The sequence below is a fragment of the Coregonus clupeaformis genome, chromosome 39 (genome assembly GCF_020615455.1).
Source record: "Coregonus clupeaformis isolate EN_2021a chromosome 39, ASM2061545v1, whole genome shotgun sequence".
NCBI classification, from domain to species: Eukaryota; Metazoa; Chordata; class Actinopteri; order Salmoniformes; family Salmonidae; genus Coregonus; species Coregonus clupeaformis.
In genome coordinates, this window is record NC_059230.1 from 7,652,050 (window position 1) to 7,675,664 (window position 23,615).

A 23,615-nucleotide genomic window follows, 5' to 3' on the forward strand; every position below is an offset into this window, starting at 1 on the left:
ACAAGGAGGAGAGGCAGCCTCGGCCGAAACCGTGACAGTACCCCCCCCTTGACGCGCGGCTCCCGGCGCGCGCCGACTCCGGCCTCGGGACGGCCAGGGGGACGCGGCGCAGGGGCGCGTCGGATGCCTCCGATGGAACTCCGTCAGGAGCGACGGGTCCAACACGTCTCTCCTCGGCACCCAGCACCGCTCCTCCGGACCGTACCCCTCCCACTCCACTAGATACTGGAGACCCCCATCCGACGTCTCGAATCCAAGATGGATCTCACGGAGTACGCCGGTGCCCCCTCGATGTCCAACGGGGGCGGAGGAGTCTCCAAGATCTCATCTTCTTGGAGTGGGCCCGCTACCACCGGCCTGAGAAGGGACACATGGAACGAGGGGTTAATACACTTATACTCCACAGGAAGCTGTAATCTATAACAAACCTCGTTCAACCTCCTCAGGACTTTAAATGGCCCTACAAACCGCCCGACCCAGTTTCCGACAGGGCAGGCGGAGGGGCAGGTTTCTGGTAGAGAGCCAGACTCGATCACCAGGTGCGTACACCGGTGCCTCACTGCGGTGGAGATCAGCGCTCGCCTTCTGACGTCGGAGGGCCCGCTGCAGGTGGACGTGTGCAGCGTTCCAAGTCTCCTCCGAGCGCCGCGCCCACTCATCCACCGCAGGAGCCTCGATCTGGCTCTGCTGCCAGGGTGCCAGAACCGGCTGGTAACCTAACACACATTGAAATGGGGTTAGGTTCGTGGAGGAATGGCGTAGGGAATTCTGGTCCATCTCGGCCCAGGGAACGTACCTTGACCACTCCTCCGGCCGGTCCTGGCAGTATGTTCTGAGAAACCTACCCACATCCTGGTTTACGCGTTCCACCTGCCCATTGCTCTCCGGGTGGTAGCCCGAGGTGAGGCTCACCGAGACCCCCAACCGCTCCATAAACGCTCTCCAGACCCTGGAGGTGAATTGGGGACCCCGATCAGCCACAATGTCCTCGGGCACCCCGTAGTGCCAGAACACATGGGTAAACAGTGCCTCGGCAGTTTGCAGGGCCGTAGGAAGACCCGGCATGGGGAGCAAACGACAGGCCTTAGAGAACCGGTCCACAACGACCAGGATGGTGGTATTCCCTTGGGAGAGGGGAAGGTCTGTTATAAAGTCCACTGAGAGGTGGGACCATGGCCGTTGTGGAACGGGCAGGGGTAGCAACTTACCCCTAGGTAAATGTCTAGGCGCCTTACACTGGGCGCACACCGAGCAGGAGGAAACATAAACCCTCACATCCCTAGCCAACGTGGGCCACCAGTACTTGGCACTAAGACAGTGCACTGTCTGGCCGATACCCGGATGTCCAGAGGAGGGTGACGTGTGAGCCCAATAGATCAATCGATCCCGAACCTCGAGCGGAACGTACTTCCGACCCTCCGGGCACTGTGATGGACTAGGGTCGGTGCGTAACGCCCGCTCGAGTTCAGCATCGACCTCCCACACTACCGGCGCCACCAGACACGACGCAGGCAGTATGGGAGTGGGCTCCACGGACCTCTCCTCCGCGTCATACCGCCGAGACAGCGCATCTGCCTTGCCATTCTGTGACCCAGGGATGTACGTGATCTTAAACGTAAACCTGGTCAAGAACATACTCCATCTTGCCTGGCGAGGGTTCAGCCTCCTCGCCGCCCGGATGTACTCCAGGTTACGGTGGTCCGTCAAAATGAGGAAAGGGTGTTGAGCCCCCTCAAGCCAGTGCCTCCACACCTTTAGAGCCTGTACCACGGCTAACAGCTCCCTGTCCCCTACGTCATAGTTCCGCTCCGCCGGACTGAGCTTCTTAGAGTAAAAAGCACAGGGGCGGAGTTTAGGTGGCGCGCCAGATCGTTGTGAAAGCACGGCTCCTAAACCGGCCTCCGACGCGTCCACCTCTACTTGGAACGGCAAAGAGGGATCCGGGTGCGCCAGCACCGGGGCCGAGGTAAACAGGTCCTTCAGCCTCCCAAACGCCCTGTCCGCCTCGGCCGACCACTGCAGACGCACCGGACCCCCCTTCAACAGAGACGTGATGGGAGCTGCCACCTGTCCAAAACCCCGGATAAACCTCCTGTAGTAATTTGCAAACCCCAAGAACTGCTGCACCTCCTTCACAGTGGTTGGTGTTTGCCAATCACGCACGGCCGACACTCGATCTACCTCCATCCTCACCCCTGACGCAGACAACTGATAACCCAAAAAGGAGACCGACTCCTGGAAAAACAGACACTTCTCTGCCTTCACATACAGGTCGTGCTCCACCAGCCTCCGCAACACCTTGCGCACCAGGGCTACATGCTCGACACGGGTAGGTGAGTACACGAGAATGTCATCAATGTACACCACCACCCCCTGCCCCTGCATGTCCCTGAAGATCTCATCCACAAATGATTGGAAAACTGATGGAGCGTTCATCAACCCGTATGGCATGACCAGATACTCGTAATGGCCCGAGGTGGTACTAAAGGCTGTTTTCCATTCATCGTTCTCCCTGATGTGCACCAAGTTGTACGCGCTCCTGAGATCTAGTTTCGTGAAGAAACGCGCCCCATGCAACGACTCAGTCATGGTCGCAATCAGCGGGAGTGGATAACTATACTTCACCGTAATCTGATTGAGACCACGGTAGTCGATGCATGGGCGCAAACCACCATCCTTTTTCTTCACGAAAAAGAAACTCGAGGACGCGGGGGAAGTGGACGGCCGTATGTATCCTTGTCTCAGTGATTCGTCTATGTAAATCTCCATAGCTTTCTTCTCCTCCTGAGACAGAGGATACACATGGCTCCGTGGGAGCGCAGCTCCTGCCTGGAGGTTTATCGCACAATCCCCCTGCCTATGGGGTGGCAACCGCGTCGCCCTCGCCTTACTAAACGCAATAGCCAAATCCCCATACTCAGGTGGAATGTGCAATGCGGGCACCTGGTTTGGACTCTCCACCGAGGTAGCCCCCTACGGAAACGCCCAAACATCTACCCACACACTGAGCAGACCACTCCATCAGAGCCCTCTCCTGCCACGAAATCACTGGGTTATGGGTACTCAACCAGGGCATGCCCAGCACCACCGGATACGCAGGAGAGCCAATCAGGAACAGCTGAATCATCTCCTGATGATCCCCCTGCGCACACATCCTAAGTGGCGCCGTGACCTCCTGATCAAGCCCGTACCCAACGGACTGACTATCTAGGGCGTGAACGGGAAAAGGAACATCAACAGGAATGAGGGGAATCCCTAACGCTAAACAAAACTTTTTATCAATAAAATTCCCAGCTGCGCCTGAATCTACCAGCGCCTTATGCTGGGCATGAGGTGCTACCTGTGGAAAACATACAGGCATACAAAAATGGGCAACAGAGAGCTCTGGGTGAGTGGGGCGCCTACTCACCTGGAAGGAATCCCCAGTGTGGGGCCTGTCGTCATCTCCCCTAGGAGGCCATCCCCAGCACCTAGCCGCGGTGTGTCCTCCCCGACCACAGTTGGTGCAGTGGATGGACCCCCTAGCCTGCCGACTCCTCCTCTCTCTAGCGCCAGCGCCCCCGAGCTCCATGGGACAAGGCTCGGAGGCGCTGGAGGGGGGAATGGACGGACCCTCCGCAAGACGTCCGCGGGTAGCCAGCAGGGTATCCAGCCTGATGGACATATCCACCAGCTGGTCGAAAGTGAGGCTGGTGTCCCTGCACGCCAGCTCCCGACGGACGTCCTCCCGTAGGCTGCATCGGTATAGATCGATGAGGGCCCGATCATTCCACCCTGCATCTGCCGCCAGAGTACGGAATTCGAGCGCGAATTCCTGGGCACTTCTCCTCCCCTGTCGGAGGAAGACCAGACGCTCCCCCGCCGCTTTCCCCTCCGGGGGATGGTCAAACACCGCCCTGAAGCGGCGGGAGAACTCGGTGTACGTGATGGTCGTGGCGTCGATCTTCCTCCACTCCGCGTTGGCCCACTCCAACGCTTTCCGGCCAGGCAGGAGATCAGGGCGGACACGCTCTCATGCCCTGAAGGTGCCGGGTGCACGGTGGCCAGGTATAGCTCTACCTGGAGCAGGAATCCCTGACACCCAGCCGCTGTCCCGTCGTAAGCCCTCGGGAGAGATAGTCGGACTCCTCGCGGTTCCGGCGCTGGAATGGGCGGGCTGGCCGATGGTGCTGGCAGGGCGGGCGGTGGTGGAGGCGAACCCCAGCCTCGGAATGTGGTAATCACCTCCTGCAGGGCGTTCCCCATCTGCAGGAGTTGATCTTGCTGGTCCCGAACCTGGGCTTCCAGTCTTGTCTGGGCTGCTTCGGCTCCTGCTGATTCCATGGCTGGTGTATGATTCTGTCAAGGCGTGTGTAGGTGTAGTGTAGGAAATCAAATGCAGGACGCCGACGGTAGGTTCCAAATGCTGTATTTCTGGCCCAACACAGGCAACTGGACAACTAAGCCCAACAGCTAAACTACGCACAAGGCGAAAGGCAAATGCGCACAAACAGGTGCGACAAACGAAGTGGTGCACGAACAAGTGCAACTGTGCTCCAGCGCAGTGGAGAAAATATGCTCAACCGAGCAAAACACAACACTGACGAAAAACAATCATACACAACACATGACAAACACAACGAGAAACTTATAGGACACTAATTACGTAAAACAGAAACAGGTGTGACACAAACAGACAAAAGCAAACGAACATGAAACATCTATCGGTGGCAGCTAGAATTCCGGAGACGACGAGCGCCGAAGCCTGCCCGAACAAGGAGGAGAGGCAGCCTCGGCCGAAACCGTGACAGCCTGCAAGTAAGCATTTCACTGTTAGTCTACACCTGTTGTTTTCAAAGCATGTGATTAATAAAATGTGATTTCATTTGACGTAGGGAAATAGAGCCTGCGAGAAGAGCCATGTGGCTTCAGGCTATTCGGCGTAGGAGAGTGGGAAATGTGGGGACCATGTGTCCAAGTAGGCTACACGTTATGTGTGTGGAAAACATTTCATCACAGGTAAGACATTTAACTTGTTAAGTAAAGTCAGTTTGTAACTCCACATACTACTTTTAGCTGTATAGTCAGTTTGTGTTGTTGGTCTTGGCTAGCTTAATGTTCCAGTTGGTAGCTAGCTAGCACTCATTCACATGGCTGCTAGCACCGTCATGAAAAGGGGCATGAGGGAAGACCTACAATATTACGTTTTTATAAGTAGTGAGAATGCTCAGGAGTAGGCAATGTTGAAAAGTAATCTTTGGACATGTTGTACTTCTTAAATGTAGTTTTGTAGTTGACTAAAGCAAGCAGACAACAAGAAAATTGTGTTTGAAAAGGGTAACGTTTTTGCTGTGAGCCAATGGGGTAACCTAGGTAAAGACAGGTTGTTTTCCCCACAGGCGGGCGGGGCCGCAACATTCTATCTAATACTGACTGGGACTATAGGACTAAATCAAATCAAATTATAATATTAAAAGCATTTCAAATAAAGTTTGATTTGCATTAGATACATCTCATTCAAATGTTGGACCACCCATACACAAAAATGTATGCATGCATGACTGTAAGTCGCTTTGGATAAAAGCATCTGCTAAATGGCATATTATTATTATTATTATTGATATTTGGTTGCGTTGACAACCAAACACAATTCACCGTCAATAAATATCATTACATTTGAAATCAACCAGAGCTTGAAACCCTAGGCCTATTGTATTGTCAATGTTTTGTTGAATTCTCATTTGAATTGAAACAATAGCTGTTGATGACTTTGCAAATGCTTTATAGGCCTAAATAGCATCATTGATGGTATATGAGTGATAAAGTATGGTCATTTCATTTGCTCTGTTAAACCTACCCTTTGGAATGACTTCGATAGCAACAGTGAATCTATTTAGTTTAAGTGGAGATCTCTCAACAATCATTCTCACGATTGCAAATTGGTAATAGTCAGTGACATACTGTATATCATAGCTGGGCTTGGTTAAAATGGGAGACCAAAGGGTATCTGTAGATAGATACATTCTCCAGTAGGAGTTGCTAGAAATTCAAAACAACAGTTTTCATTGATGAATAAAAAAAAAATTTGAATGTATTTTCCACATAAATTTTGATTCCACGTCAAAATATGTTGACAAATTACGTTGAAACAACGTTGATTCAACCAGTTTGTGCCCAGTGGGTATTCTGTTATTTATTGTCATCTCGTAAGGCCTGCCGAAAGGTTTTCCATTCGTTAGAAGACAGTTAAAAAAAAATAGTTTTAGTTTTTATATTGTCTGGGCCTAAATCACCTGTTTACTGAGTTACAAGACTGCGGCGAAGGGAGGGAAATAATGTGGAGATGCAGTCATGCCCGTGAGGTCTCTGATGTAGGAAACACAGCCTGTTTTGCTAATAACCCTAGTAGTCATCCTAGTTCATTTTTTCCCTCCATTTTTATGTCTGCTCTTTTGCTTAGGTGATGTTTTGATCCCAAACCTCTCCTCTCTCCCTAGACAGACATCTGATGGTGGTTATTTGCATAGGAATTAGTGCAGCGGATTACTACGTATCGATCCCCAGCTGCGTGTCCCTCTTGCTTTCTCTCTTCCTCTCCTGTGTGATCCCTGAAAGAAAAAAAGTATTTAGACTACGCTAATGAGATCAGCAGTATTGGATAAGGAGTGAGCCTGTTCAAATATGGTGCATTCAGCGGAGAGGGAGCAGGTTATAGACCACATACCAGGTGACTGATGCAATAGCCATTGTTTGATGCGAAAATCCATACAGCGAGAAGCGTAGCAAACATCTCATAATCGGATAAATCAGCCTGGAACTTATTAGTTCAGTGAGAGCGAGAGCGAGAGCTATTATACTGCAGGGAAAAATCCCTCTCCACAACCAGGGAGGACGGGAGAATAGCCAGATCACAATGAGTGCCGCTAAAGAATGCATTTGAAGTAGCATTAAAGCTTCTCTCTTGGCATTTGGGTAGCACTTTATAATAACCTTGGAATAAAGCATTCCTCCCACATTTGGAAATGTCAGTAAGCTAGTTTTTCATACATTTGTATACAACTTTTACAAGAATGTTATAATGATTCATAAGATCATTCATAAGATGTTAAATTCACTGTATTATAAAGTGGGTGGTTCGAACCCTGAATGCTGATTGGCTGAAAGCTGTGGTATATCAGACCGTTTACCATCGGTATGACAAAAAAAAAGACTTTGTACTATTCTAATTATGTTGGCAACCAGTTTATAATAGCAATAAGGCACCTTTATGCGAGATTAGGCCTGGCAAAAATACTTTACTAATGAGTAGTAAATTGGTTTATAAGGACCTACAGTATATTGCTTAAATATACTGTAGTCCTCATAAACCATTTACTACAAATTGGTAGAGTATTTTTGCGAGGTCTATTCTAAAATGAGAGCTAATTATTCTTAATAGATACTTTATAAATGTTTTGATTGTCCAGTGTAATTTCTCACAAAAAGATGGACATGCCATTGCTAGACATTCCAGCTGTACTGATGCTCCTTAAGGTCTCAAAATGGCCTCTAAGACAGCTCAATAGTTAAACAATAAGCACACAATACAGAGGATGTTTAAGAAAATATATTAAAAGTGTTATTCCAAAACAGTCACACTGTTGTAATAGTGTAATGTGTAGCTCTATGCTGAGTAAATTAACGCATTAGCGTTTCTTGGCAGTGAGTTTTCTACCAAAACTCAAGTGTGGATTGCAGTCACTCCTTAGAGCAGTCCATACACTGCTTACGAGGTAAGGAAACAAATATCTGAATACATAATTTTGCTGAACTAATTCAAACAATTAATTTAAATGTAATTTGAATTGGCCACACCCCACAGAAAGCAGAATTTGAATTGAAGTTGATTTTAAGGAAGTAGAATTTAATTCAAAGCAATTCAAAACAATTCAACTAAGACGTGAACCATGAAAGTCTAATCCATTTGACAAATATTTTAAAATCAGCCAGTTGGGTCATTCCACCAAGTCGGTGCCTTTTGAGAAGTGTAAATTGGTTAATATATATATATATATATATATATAAATTAAGAGACCACTGCAAAATTATCAATTTCTCTGGTTTTACTATTTACAATGAGGGAAGAAAGGATTTGATCCTCTGCTGATTTTGTACGTTTGCCCACTGACAAAGAAATTATCAGTCTATAATGTTAATGGTAGGTTTATTTGAACAGTGAGAGACAGAAATCAACAACAAAAAATGAAGAAAAACGCATGTCAAAAATGTTATAAATTGATTTGCATTTTAATGAGGGAAATAAGTATTTGACCCCTCTGCAAAACATGACTTAGTACTTGGTGGCAAAACCCTTGTTGGCAATCACAGAGGTCAGACGTTTCTTGTAGTTGGCCACCAGGTTTGCACACATCTCAGGAGGGATTTTGTCCCACTCCTCTTTGCAGATCTTCTCCAAGTCATTAAGGTTTCGAGGCTGACGTTTGGCAACTCAAACCTTCTGCTCCCTCCACAGATTTTCTATGGGATTAAGGTCTGGATACTGGCTAGGCCACTCCAGGACCTTAATGTGCTTCTTCTTGAGCCACTCCTTTGTTGCCTTGGCCGTGTATTTTGGGTCATTATCATGCTGGAATACCCATCCACGACCCATTTTCAATGCCCTGGCTGAGGAAAGGATGTTCTAAACCAAGATTTGACGGTACATTGCCCCGTCCATCGTCCCTTTGATGCGGTGAAGTTGTCTTGTCCCCTTAGCAGAAAAACACCCCCAAAGCATAATGTTTCCACCTCCATGTTTGACGGTGGGGATGGTGTTCGGGGTAATAGGCAGCATTCCTCCTCCTCCAAACAAGGCGAGTTGAGTTGATGCCAAAGAGCTCGATTTTGGTCTCATCTGACCACAACACTTTCACCCAGTTCTCCTCTGAATCATTCAGATGTTCACTGGCAAACATCAGACGGCCCTGTATATGTGCTTTCTTGAGCAGGGGGACCTTGCGGGCGCTGCAGGATTTCAGTCCTTCACGGCGTAGTGTGTTACCAATTGTTTTCTTGGTGACTATGGTCCCAGCTGCCTTGAGATCATCGACAAGATCCTCCCGTGTAGTTCTGGGCTGATTCCTCACCGTTCTCATGATCATTGCAGCTCCACGAGGTGAGATCTTGCATGGAGCCCCAGGCCGAGGGAGATTGACAGTTATTTTGTGTTTCTTCCATTTGCGAATAATCGCACCAACTGTTGTCACCTACTCACCAAGCTGTTTGGCGATGGTCTTGTAGCCCATTCCAGCCTTGTGTAGGTCTACAATCTTTTCCCTGACATCCTTGGAGAGCTCTTTGATCTTGGCCATTGTGGAGAGTTTGCAATCTGATTGATTGATTGCTTCTGTGGACAGGTGTCTTTTATACAGGTAACAAACTGAGATTAGGAGCACTCCCTTTAAGAGTGTGCTCCTAATCTCAGCTCGTTACCTGTATAAAAGACACCTGTGAGCCAGAAATCTTTCTGATTGAGAGGGGGTCAAATACTTATTTCCCTCATTAAAATGCAAATCAATGTATAACATTTTTGACATGCGTTTTTCTGGATTTTTTTGTTGTTATTCTTTCTCTCACTGTTAAAATAAACCTACCATTAAAATTATAGACTGGTCATTTCTTTGTCAGTGGGCAAACGTACAAATCAGCAGGGGATCAAATACTTTTTTCCCTCACTGTATATATATATATATATATATATATATATATATATATATATATATATATATATATAAATATATATATATATATATAAATATATATATATATATATACACACACAGAGAGATTAATGAATTTTAACATGCTGTCATAAAGAGCAAAACATATGACTGTGACATAGGAATGCAACCAAAAAGAATTTTATGAAACTGGTTACAATTTACGTCACCCATGATTCACTAAATTATATTTTGAAGGAGGAAACAAAGTACTTTAAGCAGATGTTTTCGTTTCAGTCGCCTCCATCTCCTCTAACTGAAGCTAATTGTAGAGATTTTGTTCTATTGATAATGTAAAATTAACAGCCATACAGAAAGACTCATGTGAAGGTGAAATTACAGAGGAGGATCTTCTGGATGCAATTAAAGACTTTAAGTCCGGGAAAACTCCAGGGTTGGATGGCATACCAGTCGAGGTATACCAAACCTTTTTTGATATACTAAGAGGACCGTTAATAACATGTTTTAACCACTCCTATGTAAATGGTAGATTATCTGACACTCAAGAAGAAGATCTCATTATTACTGAAACAGGATACAAGTGGAAAATATCCAGTCCATTTAAAAAATTGGAGGCCCCTTACACTTCAGTGTTGTGATGCAAAGATTCTAGCAAAATGTATAGCGCACAGAAATAAAAAGGAATTGTCGGATATTATTCATTCTAATCAGACAGGTTTTTTACATGGAAGATACATTGGAGATAATATAAGGCAAGTATAGGAAACAATAGAACACTATGGAAAATCTGGGAAACCAGGCCTGCTATACATAGCAGACTTCGAAAGGGCATTTGATAAAGTACGACTTGGGTTTATATATAAATGCCTGGAGCATTTCAATTCTGGAGAATCTCTTATAAAATGGGTCAAAATCATGTATAGTAACCCTAGGTGTAAAATAGTAAATAATGGCTATTTCTCAGAAAGTTTTAAACTGTCAAGAGGAGTGAAACAAGGTTGTCCACTATCGCCATCGAGATGTTAGCTTTTTAAAATCAGATCCAACAATAATATCAGGGGATTAGAAATCCAGGCTTAAAAACAAATGTGTCATTGTACGCTGATGATTCATGTTTTCTTTTAAATCCACAACTAAAATCCCTCCACAGCCTCATAGAGAATCTAGATACATTTTCTAACCTCTCTGGATTACAACCAAATTATGACAAATGTACTACAGTGGGGGAAAAAAGTATTTAGTCAGCCACCAATTGTGCAAGTTCTCCCACTGAAAAAGATGAGAGAGGCCTGTAATTTTCATCATAGGTACATGTCAACTATGACGGACAAAATGAGAAAAAAAAATCCAGAAAATCACATTGTAGGATTTTTAATGAATGTATTTGCATATTATGGTGGAAAATAAGTATTTGGTCAATAACAAAAGTTTCTCAATACTTTGTTATATACCCTTTGTTGGCAATGACACAGGTCAAACGTTTTCTGTAAGTCTTCACAAGGTTTTCATACACTGTTGCTGGTATTTTGGCCCATTCCTCCATGCAGAACTCCTCTAGAGCAGTGATGTTTTGGGGCTGTCGCTGGGCAACACGGACTTTCAACTCCCTCCAAATATTTTCTATGGGGTTGAGATCTGGAGACTGGCTAGGCCACTCCGGGACCTTGAAATGCTTCTTACGAAGCCACTCCTTCGTTGCCCGGGCGGTGTGTTTGGGATCATTGTCATGCTGAAAGACCCAGCCACGTTTCATCTTCAATGCCCTTGCTGATGGAAGGAGGTTTTCACTCAAAATCTCACGATACATGGCCCTATTCATTCTTTCTTTCCTTTACACGGATCAGTCGTCCTGGTCCCTTTGCAGAAAAACAGCCCCAAAGCATGATGTTTCCACCCCCATGCTTCACAGTAGGTATGGTGTTCTTTGGATGCAACTGAGCATTCTTTGTCCTCCAAACACGACGAGTTGAGTTTTTACCAAAAAGTTCTATTTTGGTTTCATCTGACCATATGACATTCTCCCAATTCTCTTCTGGATCATCCAAATGCACTCTAGCAAACTTCAGACCGGCCTGGACATGTACTGGCTTAAGCAGGGGGACACGTCTTGCACTGTAGGATTTGAGTCCCTGGCGGCGTAGTGTGTTACTGATGGTAGGCTTTGTTACTTTGGTCCCAGCTCTCTTCAGGTCATTCACTAGGTCCCCCCGTGTGGTTCTGGGATTTTTGCTCACCGTTCTTGTGATCATTTTGACCCCACGGGGTGAGATCTTGCGTGGAGCCCCAGATCGAGGGAGATTATCAGTGGTCTTGTATGTCTTCCATTTCCTGATAAATCTGTAGAGCTGGAATGGTTGTATCCCCCATATACAGTGCTTTCGGAAAGTATTCAGAACCCTTGACTCTTCCCACATTTTGTTACGTTACAGCCTTATTATAAAATTGATAAAAATCTATCAATCTACACACATAACCCCATAATGACAAAGTAAAAACAGGTTTAGAAATTTTAGCAAATGTGTAAAAAAATAAATAAATATATATATATATCCTTATTTACAGAAGTATTCAAACCCTTTGCTATGAGACTCGAAGTTGAGCTCAAGCGCATCTTGTTTCCATTGATCATCCTTGAGATGTTTCTACAACTTGGAGTCCACCTGTGGTAAATTCAATTGAATGGACATGATATGGAAAGGCACACACCTGTCTATACAAGGTCCCACAGTTGACAGTGCATGTCAGAGCAAAAACCAAGCCAAGGAATTGTCCGTAGAGCTCCGAGACAGGATTGTGTCGAGGCACAGATCTGGGGAAGGGTACCAAAACATTTCTGCAGCATTGAAGGTCGCCAAGAACACAGTGGTCTCCATCATACTTAAATGGAAGAAGTTTGAAACCACCAAGACTCTTCCTAGAGATGGCTGCCCGGCCAAACTGAGCAATCGGTGGAGAAGGAGGTGACCAAGAACCCAATGATCACTCTGACAGAGCTCCAGAGTTCCTCTGTGGAGATGGGAGAATCTTCCAGAAGGACAACCATCTCTGCAGCACTCCACCAATCAGGCCTTTATGGTAGAATGACCAGACGGAAGCTACTCCTCAGTAAAAGGCACATGACTGCTCACTTGGAGTTTGCCAAAAGGCACCTAAAGACTCTCAGATCATGAGAAGCAAGATTCTCTGGTCTGATGAAACCAAGATTGAACTCTTTGGCCTGAATCCCAAGCTTCACTTCTGGAGGTAACCCTGGCACCATCCCTACGGTGAAGCATGGTGATGGCAGCATCATGCTGTGGGAATGTTTGTCAGCGGCAGAGACTGGGAGACTAGTCAGGATTGAGGGAAGCTACTACATTTCCAGATATTATACGTTTCTTATTTTGTCAGAAAGTTGTTGCAAGTTATAGCGTACTGTTAGCAAGCTAACGTTAGCTGGCTGGCTGGCTCGCTAGCTAACGTTACGTGTATGATCTTTGTAGTAATATTAATTGTATCTCAGAGCCAGTTGAATTAGTAGTTAGCTAGCTAATGTTGAACCTAGCTAGTTGGTTAGCTTGAGCTACCTGTAGATTCATGCAGGGTAGGAACGTTATGAGTTGGGATTATGGTTCGTTGTTTTGCTAGCGAGCTAGCTACATGTCTGAACAAAAGATTCCACTATGCAAGTAACCATTTCATTGTACCGTTTACACCTTCTGTATATGTGCATGTGACAAATAAACTTTGATTTTATTTGATATAGTGTGTGCTTACCAGAGACGGTAATGTGAAGAACATGACCTCCACCAAAGTCCAATTATTATATAATGTTAGGCCAACGAGACCGTGTCGAAGTTCAAAAATTCTCCGGTAGAATGCCCTGCTTTTATTTCGTTACTCACAACCGTAAGCTATTTTCTGTAATTAGCTCGTCATTATCTTGTAAATAATGATCTTGTTTTGAGTTTATTTTCCTGTAATAATGAATACAAATTAGCTAAAGTTAAGACGTTGTCAGCAATATGATATGGTCATTATTTAAACTAGCTAGCCAGCTAACTTAACGTTAGCTAGCTAACAAGCTAGATACGAACCAAAACATTGTTTAGAAAGTTGCTTTTAATTGCCTGGTTTGCTAGATTGACATATACAAAGTACATTTTTAAAAACGGATGGGTTTATTGGTGTTAAAATACAACAGTTTTGAAGGTGAACTGCATTATAACAGACTTAAAATTCTATATAATTACACAATCTCTACTTAAAATATCTAATGAATGCAAAAGTCATTCATTTCATGGAACGACCCACTTATTAATGCAAAGAATACACATACACTATGTATTCAAAAGTATGTGGACACCCCTTCAAATTAGTGGATTCAGCTATTTCACCCACACCTGTTGCTGACAGCCATGGAATCTCCATAGACAAACATTGGCAGTTGAATGGCCTTACTGAAGAGCTCAGTGACTTTCCAAGTGGCACCGTCATAGGATGCCACCTTTCCAACAAGTCAGTTCATCAAATTTCTGCCCTGCTAGAGATGCCCTGGTCAACTGTAAGTGCTGTTATTGTGATGTGGAAATTAGCAACAATGGCTTAGCCGCGAAATGGTAGGCCACACAAGCTCACAGAACGGGACCGCAAAGTGCTGAAGCGCATAGCACGTAAAAATTGTCTGTCCTCGGTTGCAACACTCACTAGCAAGTTCTGCCTCTGGAAGCAACTGCCTCTGGAAGCAACGTCAGCACAATAACTGATTGTCAGGAGCTTCATGAAATGGGTTTCCATGGCCGAACAGCCACACACAAGCCTAAGATCACAATGCGCAATGCCGGCTGGAGTGGTGTAAAGCTCGCCGCCATTGGACTCTGGAGCAGTGGACTTGCGTTCTCTGGAGTGATGAATTACACTTCACCATCTAGCAGTCTGACAGATGAATCTGGGTTTGGCGGATGCCAGGAGAACGCTACCTGCCCGAATGCATAGTGCCAACTGCAAATGTTGGTGGAGGAGGAATAATGGTCTGGAGCTGTTTTACATGGTTCGGGCTAGGACCCTTAATTCCAGTGAAAGGAAATCTTAACACTACAGCATACAGTGACATTCTAGACGATTCTGTGCTTCCAACTTTGTGGCAACAGTTTGGGGAAGGCCCTTTCCTATTTCTTCATGACAATGCCCCCGTGCACAAAGCGAGGTCCATTGGAAATGGTTTGTCGAGATTGTTGTGGAAGAACTTGACTGGCCTCCACAGAGCCCTGACCTCAACCCCATCGAACACCTTTGGGATGAATTGTAACGCTGACTGCGAGCCTGGCCTAATCACCCAACATCAGTGTCCGACCTCACTAATGCTTGTGGCTGAATGGAAGCAAATCCCCGCAGCAATGTTCCAACATCTAGTGGAATGCCTTCCCAGAAGAGGGGAGGATGTTATAGCAGCAAAGGGGGACCAACTCCATATTAATGCTTTGGTCATGTAGTGTACCATTTATAAAATATTATTAGTTTCATTAGTTCAAATATTATTTTCATTATAAAGTAGAGTTATGAGATGTTAGATTGTTCCATTTCCATACTGCAGAGTTTGATCTAATGTATTCTAATGCTTATTTTTTCAGATATAAAAAAATTCTGTGCTTCTAACTTTGTGGTAACAGTTTGGGAAGGACCTTTCCTGTTTCAGCATGACAATGCCCTCGTGCACAAAGCGAGGTCCATACAGAAATGGTTTGCCATTATCCAGGCTCTGTCGTAGCCGGCCGCGACCGGGAGACCCATGGGGCGGCGCACAATTGGCCCAGCGTCGTCCAGGGTAGAGGAGGGAATGGCCGGCAGGGATGTAGCTCAGTTGGTAGAGCATGGCGTTTGCAACGCCAGGGTTGTGGGTTCGATTCCCACGGGGGGCCAGTATGAAAAAAATTAAATAATGTATGCACTCACTAAATGTAAGTCGCTCTGGATAAGAGCGTCTGCTAAATGACTAAAATGTAAAAATGTAAATCTATTGAACTATTATAGATAACCTACAACACGATCTTAGAATATTTCCAAACCACTGTAATTATAAAAAATGGTTTTAGGAGAATGAGTTTTAAAAATGAAATGTTTCAACCTTATGCTACATGGTATTGCAGTGTTAATTTTGTCACCTATTTCAGATTTACTTTTAGTCTTAATGACTAAAACACCTTTTAGTCTTAGTCATTACATTTACATTTTAGTCATTTAGCAGACGCTCTTATCCAGAGCGACTTACAGGAGCAATTAGGGTTAAGTGCCTTGCTCAAGGGCACATTGACACATCGTCGGCTCGGGGATTAGAACCAGCGGCCTTTCGGTTACTGGCACAACGCTCTTAACCACTAAGCTACCTGCCGCCAGTCATGTCATCCTTCTTAGTTATCATTTGACTAAAACTCAATTTCAGTCTATTTTTATTCATAGTCATTTAAGTCCTATTTTAGTCATTGTAGTTTTATTTAATTGTATTAAGTAATGAGGCTAATAGTTAGGCTACTTCTAACTTCCATCATGTGCACATTCAGATAGCCTTGTCCAACTAGGCCTAATATTCCCTCGTTACCTTAACAGGCAACATTGATATTGTGGCAGAATGTAACCAATGCCAGCCATAATTAACCATATACTATAAAGCCTTGGCTACAGGTTAAAGAACAGCTCTGATTTTCTCCCGATTATAACCATCAAGGGGGCAAATAACAGTGGTTTCCTTGAAAAGGGAGAATTTGAACTTTACAGAAATGCCAGAAGCATTACTGTACCCCTTATATTCAACAAATAGCCTTTTTTTTCCAATATGAAAAAAACAACCGCAATTTGCATTTGCGGACTGCGAGAGCCAGCGTCAATGAATAACAGCGCACATGGGAAAATATAGCTTCTGATGAGATCAAGGCAAATATAGCCTAAATTAAAGTAAGAAAGAGAGTAAACAGTATAGTTTCTAGTTCAGGTTAGTTACAAGTGAAGTGTCCTGGCTTCGCATCAGTTCAAAAGATTGACGAGTGACTGATGAGACCGCCGAGAGGTGTGTGAGAGAGGCGCACAGATCAGCTCATCAGATCACGCACCTGAAAGATGTTAATTATGCCAATGAGAGGATTGCATGAAATATTTTGCATGCATGCATACTTATGATTGGACAAAACCGATATCAAATATCCATTAGCCTCACGTGGAATTCTTGTCATCACATTTTAGTCAACAAGTAATTTTATTAAGGAGGGGAGATGCCATGGGAAAAAAACGATGAGTCATTTGTTATAGTTTTTTTTCCAGGGCATCTAAATATTTAGTTGAATATTTTTCATCATAGTTGAAGTTATTGAAATTAACACTTGCTAACCATACATGATGTCAAAATGAACATTATTATTTTTATTTTATTTTTTTATTTCACCTTTATTTAACCAGGTAAGCCTGTTGAGAACAAGTTCTCATTTACAACTGCGACCTGGTCAAGATAAAGCAAAGCAGTGCGATAAAAACAACAACACAGAGTTACATATGGGGTAAAACAAAACATAAAGTCAAAAATACAACAGAAAATTGAAAATATATATACAGTGTGTGCAAATGTAGCAAGTTATGGAGGTAAGGCAATAAAAAGGCCATAGTGCAAAATAATTGCAATTAGCATTAACACTGGAATGATAGATGTGCAAGAGATGATGTGCAAATAGAGATACTGGGGAGCAAATGAGCAAAATAAATAACAATATGGGGATGAGGTAGTTGGGTGGGCTAATTTCAGATGGGCTGTGTACAGGTGCAGTGATCGGTAAGGTGCTCTGACAACTGATGCTTAAAGTTAGTGAGGGAGATAAGAGTCTCCAGCTTCAGAGATTTTTGCAGTTCGTTCCAGTCATTGGCAGCAGAGAACTGAAAGGAATGGCGGCCAAAGGATGTGTTGGCTTTGGAGATGACCAGTGAGATATACCCACTGGAGCGCAAACTACGGGTGGGTGTTGCTATGGTGACCAATGAGCTAAGATAAGGCGAGGATTTGCCTAGCAGTAGTGAGGACCAGCCAACAAGAGCGTACAGGTCACAGTGGTGGGTAGTAAATTGGGCTTTGGTGACAAAACGGATGGCACTGTGATAGACTACATCCAATTTGCTGAGTAGAGTGTTGGAGGCTATTTTGTAAATGACATCGTCAAAGTCAAGGATCAGTAGGATAGTCAGTTTAACGAGGGCATGTTTGGCAGCATGAGTGAAGGAGGCTTTGTTGCGAAATAGGAAGCCAATTCTGGATTTAACTTTGGATTGGAGATGCTTAATGTGAGTCTGAAAGGAGAGTTTACAGTCTAACCAGACACCTAGGTATTTGTAGTTGTCCACATACTCTAGGTCAGACCCGTCGAGAGTAGGGATTCTAGTCGGGTGGGCGGGTGCCAGCAGCGTTCGATTGAAGAGCATGCATTTAGTTTTACTTGTGTTTAACCCTCCCGTTGTCCTACGGTCAAAATGACCCACCACTGTGTTGAACCAACTTTATTTAATTTTTATATTTTTTGGATCATTTGTGAGAAGCAGGCAGTGATACTTTCTTTAAAGTCTCACTGCCTCCTTCTCACAAATGATCCCAAAATATAAAAATTAAATTCATTTATTATTTGTCATTTAGCAGACGCTCTTATCCAGAGCGACTTACAGGAGCAATTAGTGTTAAGTGCCTTGCTCAAGGGCACATCGACAGATTTTTCACCTAGTCGGCTCGGGGATTAGAACCAGAGACCTTTCGGTTACTGGCACAACACTCTTAAACACTAAGCTACCTGCCGTTGGTTCAACACAGTGGCGGGTCATTTTGACCCTAGGACAACGGGAGGGTTAAGAGCAGTTGGAGGCTACGGAAGGAGTGTTGTATGGCGTTGAAGCTCGTTTGGAGGTTTGTTAACACAGTGTCCAATGAAGGGCTAGATGTATACAAAATGGTGTCGTCTGCGTAGATGTGGATCTGAGAATCACCAGCAGCAAGAGCAACATCATTGATATACACAGAGAAAAGAGTCGGCCCAAGAATTGAACCCTGTGGCACCCCCATAGAGACTGCCATAGGTTCAGACAACAGGCCCTCCGATTTGACACATTGAACTCTATCTGAGAAGTAGTTAGTGAACCAGGCGAGGCAGTCATTTGAGAAACCAAGGCTATTTAGTCTGCCAATAAGAATGCGGTGGTTGACAGAGTCGAAAGCCTTGGCCAGGTCGATGAAGACGGCTGCACAGTACTGTCTATTATCGATCGTGGTTATAATATCGTTTAGGACCTTGAGCGTGGCTGAGGTGCACCCATGACCAGCTTGGAAACCGGATTGCATAGCAGAGAATGTACGGTGTGATTCGAAATGGTCGGTGATCTGTTTGTTAACTTGGCTTTCAAAAACTTTCGAAAGGCAGGGCAGTATGGATATAGGTCTGTAACAGTTTGGATCTAGAGTGTCACCCCCTTTGAAGAGGGGGATGACCGCAGCAGCTTTCCAATCTCTGGGGATCTCAGACGTTACGAAAGAGAGGTTGAACAGGCTAGTAATAAGGGTTGTGACAATTTTGGCGGCTAATTCTAGAAAGAAAGGGTCCAGATTGTCTAGCCCAGATGATTTTTAGGGGTCCAGATTTTGCAGCTCTTTCAGAACATCAGCTGTTTGAATTTGTGTGAAGGAGAAGCAGGGGGGGCATGAGCAAGTTGCAGCGGAGGGTGCAGAGCTGGTGACCGGGGTAGTGGTAGCCAGGTGGAAAGCATGGCCAGCCGTAGCAAGATTATGGTGATGTGTAGAATAAAAAAGATATTTCAATTATACTTTCTTTAATTCTAATTCTACTTCCTGTGGGGTGTGGCCAATTCAAATAAAATTAAAGAATTGAAATTAAAGAGCAATTAGCAACACAATTCAGAATTGACCCCCACCTTGTTATACATAAAACATTTCCACCTGCAGATAATACATGTCACATTTCAACCTCAATGACATAATTATTAATAAGGTAATAAAAATCAACTTGTGAAAAGCTAGTGTGTGTTGGATACATCTCCTTTTATGATTAGTTCGCGAGGTTGAAAACATTAGCAAAACATTTGCATTACAACTCTTCCTCAGATCCTTGAAACAGTTGCTTTACAACAGTTGGTGAATAAAATGTTCAATATATTTCCTTAAAGAAATTGTGTTGTGTGCTTATTCTTTTACCACATTGATAATATATTATGTTCTATGCTATTTGGAGACCTTAAGAAGCATCAAGTTCTGCTGTAATGTGTAACAATGGCATATTTTGTGAGAAATTACACTTGTCACTCAAAACATTTATAAAGTATTTATAAAGTATAAATAGCCCTCACTTTAGAATAGGCCTCACAAAAATACTTTACTTATGATTAGTAAATGGTTAGTAAATAATTTATAAGGACCTATATTAAACATCTTATGAATCATTATTACATACTTTAAAAGTTGTTGATAAATATGTGAATAACTAGCTTACTAACATTTACAATTCTGGGAGTAATGATTAATAAACAATTTACTAAACCATTAGAAATGCTTTATTACGAGGTGTTATTATAAAGCGGTACCGATATGGTTATATAGTGTGTTTTGCGTTGTGATAGTGAGGAGATCTCAGATTAATAGTATTTTGCTAATGAGTGTCACAAACAATGACCATTTCCACTGGCTTTGTTATGCTTATTTGTAGTGCGGATATTCACTTCCATTCTGTAACATGATGAAGAGGTTTTGTATGTTCCACCTGCGCTTCGCTCCGGCGAAGCAGTTGCTCTGATTATAGGGGACAGAGTGCATCTGCAGTCAGTGGTCACACCCCGCTGGGCTAAGTGGTGGTTAAGACACAGTGCATCCTGGGTAGTCTCAGACAAGGAAGTCGGCATGCCGAAGATGTGATACATTGGATTCTAGCAATACAAATAAGAGTAGGGAAAAAGAAAGAGGGAGATTAAATATTATGAAACATCCAGAATATTAAGTTTGGATTGAGTATGTGTATATTGATCTTGAACGTATCACAAATGTTTTTAGCCTAGCTCTGCTAGCTTGTGGGGAAGGTTGTGTTGTGAGGTAATGCAGGGTAGCAGATGATAGAGGAGGGTGATGGCAGCGGGGGTGGTGGTAAGTGATACTACACATTGGCTTTGTAATCACAGTTAGCTCAGACATCTGCAGGAGGTGAGTGGTAATATTTGTCCTAGAACAGCTTTTGCTTTTAGCCCCATGTTACAAGACAATGGCCACCCTCTGGCGTGTGGGAGTTCCCTTGTGTTCATTGTCTGTGTATACATGAACACTCGCCTGCATATTTATTTGGACAGTGTATCTAAAACTGTTAATTTGGATCTATACTCCAGAATTTTGGATTTAAGATCAAATGTTTCATAGGAGGCGACAGTACAGCATGTCATCTTTTATTTGAAGGTACTTTCATACCCATCTGTTCTACCATATAGAAATGAAAGCACTTAATGTATTGACAATTCCATGGTAACAGAGTGACGCTGAGACAAATAAATTCACTTTAAAATGTATGCCAAGCAAAAACAATTGATTGCAAAGTTTTACAAACCATACACCTACAGTATATACAGAAGTCTACTTTTAACACTTGCCACTGAAAATGTTACTAAAACACATTTACTTGAGGAACAGTGCAGATGCAAAATTTGGTGACAGAATGACAGTAATAATCTCCCTTAGTTTTTTCTGTGACCACGTTTTCCATAAACGTAAATATCTAATCCGAATTAAGATTCAAAGATGTCTGCAGAAAGAATGGTGTGTCAGCTATGATTTGACACCTAGAGCTTGAATTGTTTTTATTTTGGTTATTGAACTACACTAAGGAAGTGGATCAACACACGGTAACAGAATGACGATAACATAATGACATCATGGGTCCTTGATCTGTACTATACAGAAATGCATAATCATGAAGGGCACTCTCTACATGGTGATGTATCCTGAATATGTACACAAAAGGTAGAAAAATGTAATATCCTCCTTTGCATGTTTGGGTATTATCCTACACACTGGCTATTATTTTAATGAGCTCCGCCCCAAAACAAGACCAAGTTTGGTTGGTCTAAACCGGACCAAATTTGTACCAAGTTTGGACATCACAGTGGAGCACAGAGGAGTACAGTACAGCAAAGCACAGTTCAGTAGAGTGCAGTACAGTAAAGCACAGTGCAGTACAGTTCAGTAAAGAAAAGTAGAGTAGAGTTCAATACAGTACAGCACATCATAGTACAGTGGAGCATAGTAGAGTGCAGTACAATCCAGTAGATTGCATTATACTGTACTCTACTCATGTGTGCTGTACTGTACTGAACTACAGTATACTCCAATATTTTTCTTTACTGTATTCCACAGTGCTCTACTGTGCCCTACTGTACTGTACTGGGCTGTACTCTACTGCAACTGTGGTTTGTGACTACTATGATTTCCCATTGTGACCAATTCAGGTGCAGAGTGACGCATTTTAATCACTTAACCTCTTCATCACTAGGCACCTGGCTAAAGTGCCTGCCTCGAAAATGCATGCCCAAATTGAATAGAGTATATCTCTAAAACGACAAGGGCTACAAACATAATCTTGGTAGCAAAAGAAAGGTAACACATGTGAGATGTATCTTGAAGTGAAATAATTAATGTGGGTATTACTGTGTCAGAGTACACGAAGTTAGAACACAACATACATTTGGAGGTTGATTCCGCCTGAAAATAACTTGACAGGTTTTATAGGGAATAATTTATTGGACTTATGCAGCTGTAGCCCCTAAACACTATGGGACCATGGCCCAATATCTGATGAGTACTCATGTGAAGTTTGATGCCAATAAAGTAAAGTAAACCAAAGTTGTAGGGGTTTTAGTTGAAGTATGTTTAGGCGGATTACCAAATGGAGACATTTGGGTAGATTTGGGCAGATTGGGTCTGGTCATTCATCATTCTCTTCTCTATTATGCCACCTTCCTCCCCGACTCTTGGAGTGGCAGGCCTACCTCCACCACGCTGACTTGGATGCGCTGACTTTGAGAAAGCTTTCCCTTTTATTTTGGGTTGAGGGCTCTTTACAGGGGACTCAGTGTCCGATGAAGACCGTGGCCGAGGGAGGGGAGCAGAAGTGCGTTGTCTAGACAAGCGGCCAGGCTGAGGAAGAGGAGGCTCTGCCTGAGGAAGGGGAAGCTATGGCTGAGGAGGCAGATGCTCTGGCTGTGGCTCATCACCCCTATAGTCATCTTCACTGTGCAAACAAGACAAAAGAGAAAATAAAATCATGACTAAAACACACTTGTATTCATTCATTGACAAATCTGACTCAAAACAGTCAGATATATAAAATAAATAGTTAGAACTATGAGAATGTTGACTTAAGTGATAATTCAGTGACAATAAATAATAAACATAGCATTCTTTTGTAAGTAAATTTGCGTGTGGGCCTCTAAGCTAAGCTAGCGCTAACTTAAGTTGAGCTTCAGTTACTCAAATAGATACTTTAGAATGTATGTTTTGTACTCATACAATAAATTAGTAATAGTAGTATTAGAAGTAATAAATAACAATGGGATTACATACTCTTCTGATAGGGCCCTGGACACAATAACCTTTGTTCTCGTCGTTGGGTTCTGGTTCGTCCGGTTTAAGCAGGTCCTCATCGTCCGATTCAGAGTCAATGGGGATACATGGAGTCCAACTTTCATCTGTTACAATTAATAACGCCTCTGTAACTGTATATTTGTTACTAGAGCCTGCCATATTTTTTATAAACTTTGTGTTTTCCCTCCAAAATTCAAGTGTTGTTGTGCGCTCTGCGTAACTGTGCGTATTGCAGCAAGTCAACTAATATGAGGCAATGAGGTGCGCACTTGGATATTTCAACAACCGGT